This window comes from Lontra canadensis, unplaced genomic scaffold (genome assembly GCF_010015895.1).
Source record: "Lontra canadensis isolate GAN:19392208 unplaced genomic scaffold, GSC_riverotter_1.0 scaffold3, whole genome shotgun sequence".
NCBI classification, from domain to species: Eukaryota; Metazoa; Chordata; class Mammalia; order Carnivora; family Mustelidae; genus Lontra; species Lontra canadensis.
In genome coordinates, this window is record NW_022630997.1 from 22,891,709 (window position 1) to 22,905,100 (window position 13,392).

Here is a 13,392-nt window from a genome sequence, read left to right on the forward strand (position 1 = left end):
GCTTTCCCTGAGTGAGAGAAAGAGCAACTGGGAAACTGTAGTGCCTTTTATGAGCTAGTCTCTGAAGTGGCATTCCGTCACTTCTGCTTATTTCCTCTTGATCCAGCTAATACTCAAGGGGAGATTTGTACCTTTTGAAGACAGTGTCAAGGACTTTGTGGACATATTTAAACCACCCATCATTACCACTGGCAAGACCATACATGAAGCGTTTTACATGATTCTGGGCACCAAAACTTAAGATAAATATATAATTCTCTAGTTTTCTTATAGTACCGATCATGGTTGCAGCATTTTTGTGTGAATATATAGCATTTATCTCTCCTCCTGGACTGTAAGCTCCATTAGGACAGGGATGTAATTTGTTTTTCTCATCATCTTATTCTCAAGATCCAATTTACTGCTTGGCACAAGCAAGTATATAAGTAAACATTTGTTGAATGTTGAGAGAATTCACTGGACAAAGGTCCAGGAGACTTAATCTCCTTGCCACATGAGAAATAGTTGGAATAAATTGAGACAGCCTGAGAAGAAAAGACGCACTAGGGAATATGAGAGCCTTCTTCACACCTGCAAAATGGAAGGGGCTCATTATGGGCACCTCCAGGGAAGAAGTTGCCATTGACTGGTGGAAATTCCAAGGTGGCAAATTTTACCTGACCATAAGGAGCAACTTTGTAACAACTAAGAACATTTTATAATGGATATAGTGCTTAAGGGGGAGTAAATTATTTGAGTTCCTGTTGAGAGATCACTTGTTGGGAATATTATGGAAATAATGAATACATTAGATAGGATGTGGGATCAGATGACTTTTACAGAGCTCTGAGATCATGTGATTCCACCCTCTTAGATATATGCTATTTACCTTAGTTAAAAATGTTAAAACATTATCATTATCAGCCACCTGTGTGGCTCAGTGGGTTAAAGCCTCTGCCTTCAGCTCAGGTCATGGTTTCAGGGTCCTGGGATCGAGCTCCACATCGGGCTCTCTGCTCAGCAGGGAGCCTGCTTCCCTTCCTCTCTCTCTGCCTGCTTCTCTGCCTACTTGTGATCTCTGTCTGTCAAATGAATAAATAAAATCTTAAAAAAAAGTTAAAACAAACAATTATCAGCCTGTCCCCTGTTGTAGGCCTTCGTTGCTTTGTTTATCCAGCATGTATTTGTATTTCTTTTTGAAAATATATCCTACCTTTGTTTTGAAGGACTGCTCCAACTGCCAACCTGGTGATTTTAGTGGGCACTGCTAATCAGAGCACTCTGCCTCTTCTCTCCAGCTAAAGTAGACATGTGACCCTAACAGATCCATCAGTGTTCCCTGGGAGTTTTCTAATTGGAATTAAGGAAGCAAATTCTGTCATATCTGGTGTGGGGAGCATGCAAACCTGGGAGATGCTGGCAGAAGTATTCCAGCTTCATGAATGAAGGGAACACAGAGAGAGGAAACAGATGTTGATGGAAATTGAGATGAACTTCAAGTTCCTGTGCCAAATGTTTTTGAGACTCCATGTTATCCCTGCTCTTTCCACAGCTTGGTTTCATGAGCCAATAGTCTCTATTTTGCCCATAGAAGTTCAAATTGCACTTCTGTTACTTGTGGTAAAAATCCTGACCTGCTGCCTCTCTTTTTCCTTGACTTCGGAATTTCTGTTACTGATACTTTGAGCTATCAAGCTGTAAAACCTCCGAGACTTCTTTCCCTTGCCTCTGCAAGTGCTGTCAGTACTGTGTCCTGCGAGTTCATACTTCACCTTGCCATGAACTAAATGTCTGAAAACACTGCTTTGGACAATGACTTGCCCCCAAACTTCCAGGGATATATACTTTAGTTAAATTCTGCTCAGACTGTGGAATGATAAAGTGAAAGTGTTCAAAGATGTCACCAAACTATTTTGCTGATTTTTTTCTAATATGTGGTTTCCTCTTCCTTGAATGACCTTCTGCCTGCTGCCTGTGAGAATCTCACCCTTCCTTCCTTGTTGAGATTAAGTCCCACCTTCTTTATGAGGCTTTCCTGAGCATCCACCCACAAGTCAAAGTCTCCCCTCCCTTTGCAGTTGTGGAAAGTTGTGTAACGTTGTGTTTCCCCCAGTCATTTGTCAATTATATACAAGTCTTCTGGGGCACCTGGGTGGTTCAGTTGGTTAAGCATCTGCCTCAGGCTCAGGACATCATCTTGAGGTCCTGGGATCAAGCCCTGTGTAGGCTCCCTGCTCAGCGAAGAGTCTCTTTGTCCCTCTCCCTCTGCCCCTCCCCACTGTTCATGCTCTATCTCTCAAATGAACAAATAAAATCTTTTTAAAAATTTATATTATTGTCTCTATTATTGTCTTTTGTCTTCATGCCCTATTTCTCTAATTACGTTGAGAGCTTCAAACATGATGTGGTGTCTTATGTGTCCCCTGTACCACTCACAATTGCTCATACAGCACTAACTTGCTCACAGTAAGTTTATTCATTCATTTGGCAAATATTTCTTGCATATTTGCTAAGTGTCAGGAACTATTTTCAGCTCTGGGGATACAACTGTAAATAAAACAGATGGGAAAATTCTACCCTTGGCAAACTTATATTCTAGTAGAATAGGAATAAAATAAGTGAACATGAACAATTATATTTAAAAATATAACTTTATTAAGTTATAATAAGTAATTGTTATAACATGCACATAAATATAATAAATAACTAAAGTATGTTAAATAGGGGTAAGTGCTGTGGAGACAGAGCAGGGCTCACGTCGGTATGGTGAGGAGTGATACAAGTACCCAATAAATATGTACTGATTGATCTTCCCCCTCAGATATGTCTTTAAATTATTTTACTGACTTTGCAAGTTTATTTGATGAAGTTCAACCTCCTTTTCCATAGCACTTGTGGAATCAGTTCATTTTCACATATTTCCTCTATTCATTTAAAAATTATTTTTTTAGGGACACCTGGGTAGCTCAGTCCATTAAACATCTGACTCTTGATTTCGGCTCAGGCCATGGTGTCAGGATCGTGAGATCAAGTCCCATATTGGGTTCCATTTTCAGCTCGGAGTCTGCTTGAGATTCTCTCTCCCTCTCCCACCCCCTCTGACCCACCCTACATGCTCTCTCTCTCTCTCTACATCTTTCTCTCAAATAAATAAATTAAACTAAAATAGATAAATAAGTATTTTTCTAAAAAATTAAAAATTATTTTTAAAATCTATAATTAATCAGGTCGTTGACATTTTATTAAGTGTATCCTTAAAGATGACCTTAAATCCCAAAGAACAAAGGTTGCAAACCCAAATGCTCCCAGGGCCTGGCTATAGGGCAACTAGGAGTGGGAAGCCTTATTTTCTTGCCAGGCAGGATTTCAGGCTCAGTGTTGCCAGATTCTTCAAGTGAAACCAGAAGTCAGATGTTTTAATCTATCAACAAAACCTATTTTAAAATATATCACACAGGCCAAACTGGGCAGCTCTTGTCTGAATCTGGTCTACAGGCTTCCTATCTGCAACTTTTGCCTTAAAGAATTTGCCTATCTTCATCACTTCTACATTGCTCATTCCTGTTTTTTTTGAGATACTTGCCCTAATCAAAACACGAGATGTTATCAGTATTATTATGCACAAATCTGGCCTTAATCGCGAATAGCTCATGTATGGACATACTGGCTCTAATAATCAAGCCAACTTGTATTTTCTGTTAACGTGTTTCAAACCACTCCATCCAAGTTTCCTTTTCATGGAATTGAAGAGTCAGAAGAGAGACTGCCGGCTGGCGTTGGGGGTCAGGGTCAGGAGCGGGAGGGTCGTCTCTTTCGATAACTCACCCTTTGGTGTGGTCATGCAGGCAACACTGTCTGCAGCCTCCCTGCCCCCTGACCATGGGTCCACCCTGAACACATCTCTGGAACACTTGAAGCTCACAGGCAGTGATTTTGAGCTCTCTCTTCCGAAGAGTACAAAGTAAGTCCACTGTGAGTCAAAATCATAAAGACAAAAGATAGGATAGTGACTTGCCAGGGCCTGGAGGTGCAAGGAGTGAGGCGTGAGTGTGTAAGGAGGACAGGGTTTCAGTTTGGGGAAAAGGAAGAGTTCTGGAGCTGCATGGTGGTGATGGAGACACAGCAGTGTGAATGTACAAAATGCCACAGAGCTGTCCACTCAAAAATGGTTAAAAGGTAAATATTATGTTATTTGTGTTAGACCATAGTAAAAACAAATGGCTTTTATGGATCAACAGAATGCGCTCCTATCCATGTGATGCTAAAGTTGAGTAACATTTAGTTTTATACTTTCTTATTTTTTATATTTTATTTTTTATGTTTATTTTATATTTATTTTTATCTAAGGAAGGCCTGCCCTATTACAATGCCAGTACTCATAGAATAAAATAAGTGAACACTCTCTTTCACATGCCCTGATGGTCTGCAAATGATTGGCAAGCATTGAGATACTAGACCTGGGAAATGAGGCTGGTACTGATGCCGTGTTCCAGACACTTCCAAGCCAGGAAGCCAGGAAGACAGGAAAAGGGGAAGCATGGACTAGAGGAAGGAGAAAAGAAGAAAGAAGTGAAATGGCTAAGAATGGGCAATGCTAGGGGAATTAAGCCCAGACAGAGGAGGAAAGAGGCTTGTAAGAGTTATATCGGGCCAAGCTTGGGAGGAAAGAGTGCAAAATAAAGGGACAGGACAAAGAAGCTGGACTTCTTATTAGAAAGACCAGACAAAGGACTGGGACTCACAGGAAGCAAGACAGCCTTGGAGTGATGCAAGTTGCAACCATGAAAATCAGACTACATACTGTGTCAGGCTGGACTTGTGAAGGAAGCCATGTAACTGTAATTCTCTCCTGTGTACTTTATGGGGCCAAGCCTCCCTTATTCTACAGGAAACTTGCTATGCACATGCTGGTAGAACATTATGAGAAGCTGGGGTACTAGAAAGATGTGTGGAAGCAAGGCAATAGGTTGAAATATCAATAGAATAAGACCCCTTAAAAGAATATACACCAAAGGATATTATAGGGCATTATGTAAATGTAAGGTGTTTGTCGGGGTTCTTGCAGGAAACAGATGGTAAACTAATCTGTCCCATGGATTAGCAGAATCAACAAGGGATTATCAATAGTAGAAAGCCACTACTACTCCTAGGCCTGAAGAGGCAAGGGAAGGTATGGTGTTAGTGGATACCAAGACGAGATGGGCTGCTGGGTACCCTGTGGCCTTCAGTAGAGGAGCGTACCCTCTGCTCACCCAGAGCCTGACAAAAAGGGAGCTGGGACAGTAAATACCTTGACTTCTCTCTCCTCTGATTTTCTTTATTTCTTTTTCTATTTTTAAAAGATTTTATTTATTTACTTATTTAGCTATTTATGATGACATTTCAGAAGCTACTGCCACAATTCTTTTCCTTAGGTCTTTTTTCCACACTTGCATCTCCATTTCCCAGTGGCCACACTCTTACCCACCGGGAACCAGGATTTTCCTCCCTGTCCCCTCCAAATTTCCCCCTCCAAGAACCAGGAACAGTTCTTTTTCTTGGTCAAAACATGGCAAGCAGGGTGCCTGGGTGGCTCAGTGGGTTAAGGCCTCTGCCTTCGGCTCAGGTCGTGATTCCAGGGTCCTGGGACTGAGCCCCACATCGGGCTCTCTGCTCAGCAGGGAGCCTTCTTCCCCCCCTCTCTCTGCCTGCCTCTCTGTCTGCTTGTGCTCTCTCTCTGTCAAATAAATAAATAAGATCTTTAAAAACAGAACAAAACAAAACAAACAAAACACGGAAAGCATTTAATATCAAGTTTGGCCAGTAGGTGTCAGCATGTATCACAAAATTGGCGATTGTTAACCCATCTTTACATTTAAACTCAGACTCAAATTGTGTAAGACAAATTAGTTTCTTACTTTTTCAATGTTTTGAAAGCTGTAATTCCATTTTCTTTTTTGCTGGATATATGCACAGAGATTACATCTTAAACATTTTAAAATGTAGGGAAGAATTTGAGAGAAGCTGCCTCCTTGATGAAAAGATTAAGAAAATAGTTTTTGTTATAAAATCATTTGGTCATGGATCCATAATGACTATTTACTGACCACCTTACTTTGTATATTCAGCAAGAAAGAAGCCAAGAGCTGTAGGAAAGGATTCTTCATGTTATAGGAAACTGAAGTTTAAAATAATGTGCTTTAGCTTACTGGTTTCCTTTTTGGTAGATGTTTGTCTTAATTTTGGTGTTTTCCCCCACCTTAAACTGTACATATTCTGCACAGCATACAAGCGTGCCCCCACCCCCGTTTTAAGAAAATGGAGCATGTGGATGTACCAGATAGCTTAGTGTCATCTAACTGAAATCCACTGAGCACCTGTTTTCTGTTTCTTGATGATCCCAAAGCTTCCTGGTCACACTCAGTTTTTTAAAAATTCTAGCCTAGGGACGCCTGGGTGGGTCAGTCGGTTAAGCATCTGCCTTGGGCTCAGTCCTGATCCCTGGGTCCTAGAATCAAGCCCCACACTGGGCTCCTTGCTGAGCAGGAAACCTGCTTCTCCCTCTCCCTCTGCCCCTTCCCCTGCTCCTTCTCTCTTTCTCTCTCTCAAATAAATAAATAAAATCTTAAAAAAAATAAAAAATAAAAAAAAAAAAAATATATATATATATATATATATATATATATATATATCTTGGTATCCACTAACACCATACCTTCCCTTGCCTCTTCAGGCCTAGGAGTAGTAGTGGCTTTCTACTATTGATAATCCCTTGTTGATTCTGCTAATCCATGGGACAGATTAGTTTACCATCTGTTTCCTGCAAGAACCCCAACAAACACCTTACATTTACATAATGCCCTATAATATCCTTTGGTGTATATTCTTTTAAGGGGTCTTATTCTATTGATATTTCAACCTATTGCCTTGCTTCCACACATCTTTCTAGTACCCCAGCTTCTCATAATGTTCATATATATATATATATATATCTAGCATGGTCCAGTACAATGAGAAACTTCAATTTCACATCCAACTCAATGTTCTTTCTTTCCTCCCCAGGGGGGATATGACTGAGCCCCTCCCCCTACCCCCCACCCACCTACCCCCACCCCCACCCCCCTGCCGCACTGGGGAAGGAGACATGGTCTACTCCTCCTACTCCTCCCCACTCTGCTTCTGTATCCACCAGGATTGAAGAAGGTGGAGTAGGGATGAAAAAAACAAAAACCTTTGTAGGGAAAGCGGCCCCGTAGGATCGCTATACTGCATAGATGCTGAACATCTCATTAGCCAGAACTAAGCACATCTGGGTAGAGGGACAAGGGCAATGTAATCTTTATTCTGAATGACGATGCACCCAAGGCAAGATGACCTCTTCTAACATAACCTTTTCCGACTACCATCCTCAGTCCCTTCTGGGCTGGGTCCCTTTCAGCAGCAGCCAGCGGCCTACCCAGGGTACCTGTGAGAAGTCTTGAGCTACTATTTTACATGGAGTCAGCTATCACAGAAAATGGAAATATCCTTGCTTGAGAAGACTTGACACTCTTCTAGGTAATCCTCCTACTCTGGGAATATTTCTGCTCTTGATTTAGGCTGTAAGAAATAATGACAAAATGGTAGCAGAACCTGTTGAGTTCCTCTTTATCCTTTGGGTGTTCTTAACACCTATTTTCTTTAGCTTTAGGACTTTTTTTGACAATTCTAATACAACAGTGAGAGTTCCATTCAATATCTCATGACCCAAGGTTTTATATGTAAATATCAGATCCGGCAATAAAGAAAGACCAACTAAATGAGGAAAGCAAAGACTCTTTTATTGAGAGTTTGCTATATAGCCAGGGAGTCAGCCTCTGTCACTTTTATTCTGGCAGAGACCCAAAGGCAGGCAGAAGAGCAGGCTAGCTTTTCAGTGGAAAAGCAGGAAGGCTTAAGGTTTCTCTAATTGAAAGCTGTTAGCAAGAGGAAGCTGGAAGCCACCTAAACAAATGAACATCCAATGTGATTAGTTAGGAATGTGTGTTTGATTCTCTTTGATTGGTCCTTTTGGAAGTGTGGAGACAAATTAGGGAAACTGTTCATTATTAATCGAGTCCTCGGGTCCCTCTGGGGCTGATTATTATAGAAATTACTGTTTAGCTTCCTGGATTGTCACTAGAGATAGCAGTCTGGTTTCCTATAAGTCTAACTTAGAGCAGGCAAGCTTCTTAGGCTGTTTATTGCAGAAATGGGGTTGGTTTCCTGCGCATGTTGCTGTGGGTTCTGGGTCTGGGTTCCAGGTTGGGTTTTTTTTGTTTGTTTGTTTTGTTTTTTTAAGTGGACTTCATGCTGGCCTGGGCGTGGAGCCCAACTTGGGTCTTGAACTCACAACCCTAAGATCAAGACTTGAGGTGAGATCTAAAGTCAGATGCTTAACTTACTGAGCCACCCAGGTGCCCCTCAAAGTTCTATTTTTATATACGGTCTGGCCATTGTTCATATATTCAGTCTCAGTAGCAAGCAACAAACTTGTCTTTATCAACTCTGATAGTATCTCACATTTATATCATGTTTTACAAGTTGCAAAGTACATTAATGTGTCTTTTTAAGACTAGTAAGTATAAAAATCCTGTAGGACTTTGTTGTCTTATTGTAAAGCTGAGAAATAGGCTCAGAAAGGTCAAAGGTCAAATGATTTCCCACTGTCACAAAACTGCTAAGGAGCCGAGGGGTGTGATGACCACGCATTCTGATTTTCCTAAGAACATTTTGAAGTGGGAGAGTGAGGTTCTTGTCTCACAGAGTAGAAGAATGATTCTTGTGGACAAAGGAGAGTGAGTAAAGTGATTGAGTTTTACGAAGCAAGGATACAGAAAAAGCTCTCAGGAGTGAGAGGGGGTCCCGACAGGGTTGCCAACATGGGCCTCCACTCACAGTCTTTTATTTTGAACTGACCTGGGAGCTTGTGGCCTTATCATTCTTGTGATGTCTTAGTTTGAGGAAGGGCCAGTGATCACTCTTTAATGGCTTACTTCTTCTTTGGGGTCTGGTCACAGTGTGACTGCCATTAAAAGACCCCATGTCTGACATGCAGGGCAGAGGGGTCTGGTTTGTTCCCTTATCTCTGGTTTCACTGTGCCTCAGCATTTCTGGGATTTCTGTGAGCCTGATCATGTAGGCCCCTACCTGTCTCCTTCCCCAGCCCCACCTTTCCCTTACTCAATGAGACCCTTCAGATGTGATTGGGTGGTCATACACTTGGAGGATGACTGCCAACATGTATCTGGAGAGGAGGAGGTGGATATAAAGGAATTTTTAAAGAATTTTTTATATGTTAAAGTAGGCTTACAGGATCCTGGGAGTCGGGCTAAGATTGCCTTTTGCCCTTAGCAAAATGTCAATATCCAGGCAACTGAGTCCTTAGGGGAATGTCATTCTGCCTGTTTCAAGGACTTACAGGTAGTAAGGAAATTTAATGATTTTTTTTTCTTTGTTTCGCCACATCAGTTTCTGTTCTTTTGTCCTGGTCTGCCATCCTGTTAAAATCCCTGTTACTGTGAAAAGTTCATTGGACAGTTAGGTGGTCAGGGCCGGGGTCCCCAACAAGAAAAGAGGCATCAGGACAACCACAATAAAATGGCACTATCATCCTGTTTTGCAGCTTAGACAGGACAACACTAGTGTTCTGCTTTGCGGCCTTTGCAGAAATGACTTCTGCAAAATGTCCTAAAATAAGGCAATTAACCACAGAGGATTTGTCAATATCACAGATAAGGGGCAGTTAAGACCTAAGCCCCCAGAGGTCAGCAAAAAAAGACCATCAACATGCTCACATTAACCTAATAGGTAGACAGAGACCTGACCAAAGCCCTGATTGGCACTACTCAGCACACTCTGATTGCTCAAGATGGTTCCGCACAAGAGCTCGTAAAACCCCCTAAACTTAGAAACTCCAAGGCAACCCTCTCAGGCCCCCGGCATCCCCGGGAGCCTTGTGCTCTTGCTCAGTAAACTTTGCCTTCCACTCTCCCTCCTGTCTACCTCTTAATTCTTTGAAGGGCGGAACCAAGAACTATGGGCACGAAAGGCAGAGAAATCCTGCAACATTCCTATCAGACGTGCCCTGGTTTGTACAGTAAATCATCTAGTCATTTTATCCTACCCAGCTGCTTTGTTTACCCAGTTTTATTTGGCCTAGCCTCCCCAGTCAGTATCCACCACCACCACCACCACCACCACCACCACCCCGCCCACCTCCAGGCCTTTGCCAAGGTCTGCTGGCTCAGTGCACTCCAGTCCAGTGACTTCTTTAAGAGAAAGTTCTCCTTGAAATTTGTTCCATTGTTAACTGGTTGATGAGGGTCAGTCACAACAGGTTTGTTAAGTGATAATTAGCTAAATGAAACTAGAAATGTGAAAATAGGGCTTGACATTTAATAGCCTAATATCCCTTCAGGAATCAGCAGCAATAGCTTCAATGTTTGTCATAAACTCTAAGGAGAGATGATGTGCATTATTGTCAATGTTTAACATCTCACCCAGGGCAATTTTTACTAAGCGAGGCCCCCGAACTATAAAAACTCACTGAATCCTCTAAAAAAAAAAAACAAAACAAAAAAACAAAAAAAAAACCAACTGTGTAAATGAACCAGTTACAAACCCATTCAAAATTATTTCCCTTCAACAGTACTTGGAGCAGAAAGTCAGTTATTTTCTGCAGTCAATTAATTCAGGCTTTCTGAATGTCTGATTGCCTTAAGCAACCCTACAGAGAGGCTTTTTGTTCTAGAACAAAAAGCTGTCTGCATAGTTTATGTTAATGAAACCCGCAGGTGGCAAATGGCTGCTCTTTGGAATGAAGGCAAACGGCTACTTTGAGACTATTGAGATGCGATGGGGGACTTGATTTGAGAAAAAGGAAGCTGCTGCGAGAAATAAATTGGGCACTCCCGGTCTCTTTGTGAACCTTGGGATCTTGGGCTCAGCCACCCTCACAGCCCTCAGCCCACCCATCCCCCATTCTCCTCTCCGCTGTGATCCTTGAATTAATAAACTCCACTGGGAAGGAGGATCCTTTCAGCTGGTGTCAAACCACCCCCTCTCCCAAAACTTTCCATAAATCATTCAATGCAGGGATTCTTCACAGCAGGAGATAAACCTCTTGGAGCTCAGCTTTAATTTTACATTATTGTTAGAACTGCAAGAGACAATCTGATCCATGCTCCTAATTTCTGGCAAGGAAGATATTAAAGGTGGTAGGCCAGTTTTACTGACAAGCTATCTGAGTGGCCACACGGGGAATAGAACCCCAGCCTCCCTGGGCAGCCTCCATTCCCGGGCAGCCTCCATTCCCCGGCACCCTCTGTGCCACTAGCTTGAGGCTGTAAAAAGACAGGCCATACCGAGCCTGCAGATAGCGTTACGTTCTGAAACGCCATTTGTAGGTCACTTGTTTAGAACTTGGCACACATCTTCTCCTAGAAAACATACTTGTTTAAATGTTGGCAAGGTTCTCTGGCCAGTCTAAAACCCATTTTAACCCCTATCATTGTTTCAACCTTTGAAACACCCCAAGACCCCCACCTCCCAAACTCAAGTGTTGGGCCTGATGTTTGTCTCTAAGGCTTTTTGAAAGCTAAGCCTTGAGTTTGTGGGGAACCCCATATGGGCCAGGGGGTAGGGAAGGAAAACAGGGCTGATGGAGGAGCAAGACTGGGGCATGTCTTGGAGGCTTGGGAGAAGACCAGTAGAGAAGTGGTGAGTTTGGGAGCTTTGCCCACTATGGTCGGGAGATGAGGAGAGTTGGAGTTTTCAGGGATGAGAACAGTCCAATAATGAGGCCATGGAAAGCCAGTGATGGGGGAGGAATGAAGGTTATTTTACAAGCTGTCCTTTCATAAAGTAGATCTTCTAATAAGTTATAAAATGTCTATATGAAATTAGGGTACATTTGGGGGACAGTTCTCTTTGTATAGCAAGAGAAATGAGAGTAAGTCCCAGCAAATACTCCCTTGGAGGAGTAAATCCCTGGAGTGGTGCATCCTGGGAAAGCAGCCTCCTTACAAGACAGTTATGAATCCCCAGCATGGCCTGTTGCGGAAGTTCTGAGGCAACCGAGAAATTCAAGTGGCACTCGGAGAGCTGGGAGAACGCAGCTTTATTATCCCCCACGGAGTCAGACGATCCTTCCCAAAGTCCGACCACCCACCTTTTCTGGGACCAGTATTTATAGGCAAACTAGGGCTTTTTCCTGGTTTCTCACAGCTGATTGGCTTGGGAGTCTTGCGGTAGTTCTTAAGGCTATGCGGAAGTGACTTGGTGAAGTGCCAAGTCATCCTTGTGGGGGAAGTGACTTGATGGAGAAGTGCTAAGTCATCCTTGGTGGCTCCTCATCTCAGTGAGGTGGCCATTTTGGGCTTTCTGCCTCAAGCCCATGCCAGATCTCAGGCTTCCACCAAGCAGACTTGCCCTCAGGAAGTTCCTGGATATGTGAACTGTAAGTGCTATGCCTCTGTCTTCTTGGGATCCCAAATGTGGAGCATTCTTGGCTAAACTGGGCTCTGCCCCCAGGATTTCCCACAGTCTTGGTTGCAATCCGGAACGCATTGACATCATGACAGTAGGGGCCTGGCATAGCATCTTGGACTTTGTAAGACCCATTTTCAGTGCTGATGCCCTTGGAAGCCAGAGCCTGCTGGACTCACCAGCCTTTGAAGGGTTTGAAAATGTAAATTTTGGGGCACCTGGATGGCTCAGTGGGTTAAAGCTTCGCCTTCGGCTCAGGTCATGATCCCAGGGTCCTGGGATTGAGTCCCTCATCGGGCTCTCTGCTCAGCAGGAAGCCTGCTTCCTCCTCTCTCTCTGCCTGCCTCTCTGCCTACTTGTGATCTCTCCCTGTCAAATAAATAAATAAAATCTAAAAAAAAAAAAAAAAAAGAAAAGAAAAAGAAAGAAAGAAAATGTAAGTTTTATTATCATTCAGGAATAGTGAGACCAACAGGTCAGGAAACAATTGCCCATGAAAAGACAGTTACTTCTAGCTCCCAAGAGAAGGGAGTGTGCCACACCACAGTGAGGGGTAGGGAGGCACAAGGGAACAACCAAGGTTGTTCAGTAGCAAAAGGAACTCAGGAAAAATGTGGGCAAATGTGTTTATTGTAGTTTCTGTGGGAAGAAACAGGTGAGACGCTGTAAACAGGTTGAGGATTAGCTAGTTTGAATAATTTTGGTGGGCTCTGGGGTATAGGAGCTATCTCTAGTTGTCTGCTACCTGGCCCTGGGGTGATTAGGGTAAGAGAACAGTGGCCCTCAGTGAGAGAGGCTGATAGAGAAGTGGGGGGGTGTGGGCTGTGGATTGGTTAGTTTGCATATGAAATCTGAGGAAGTCTCCTATCTCTAGGCAAACCCTGGGAGAGTCTATCTATAGTTACCGAGGCCCTGAGTTGTCAAAGC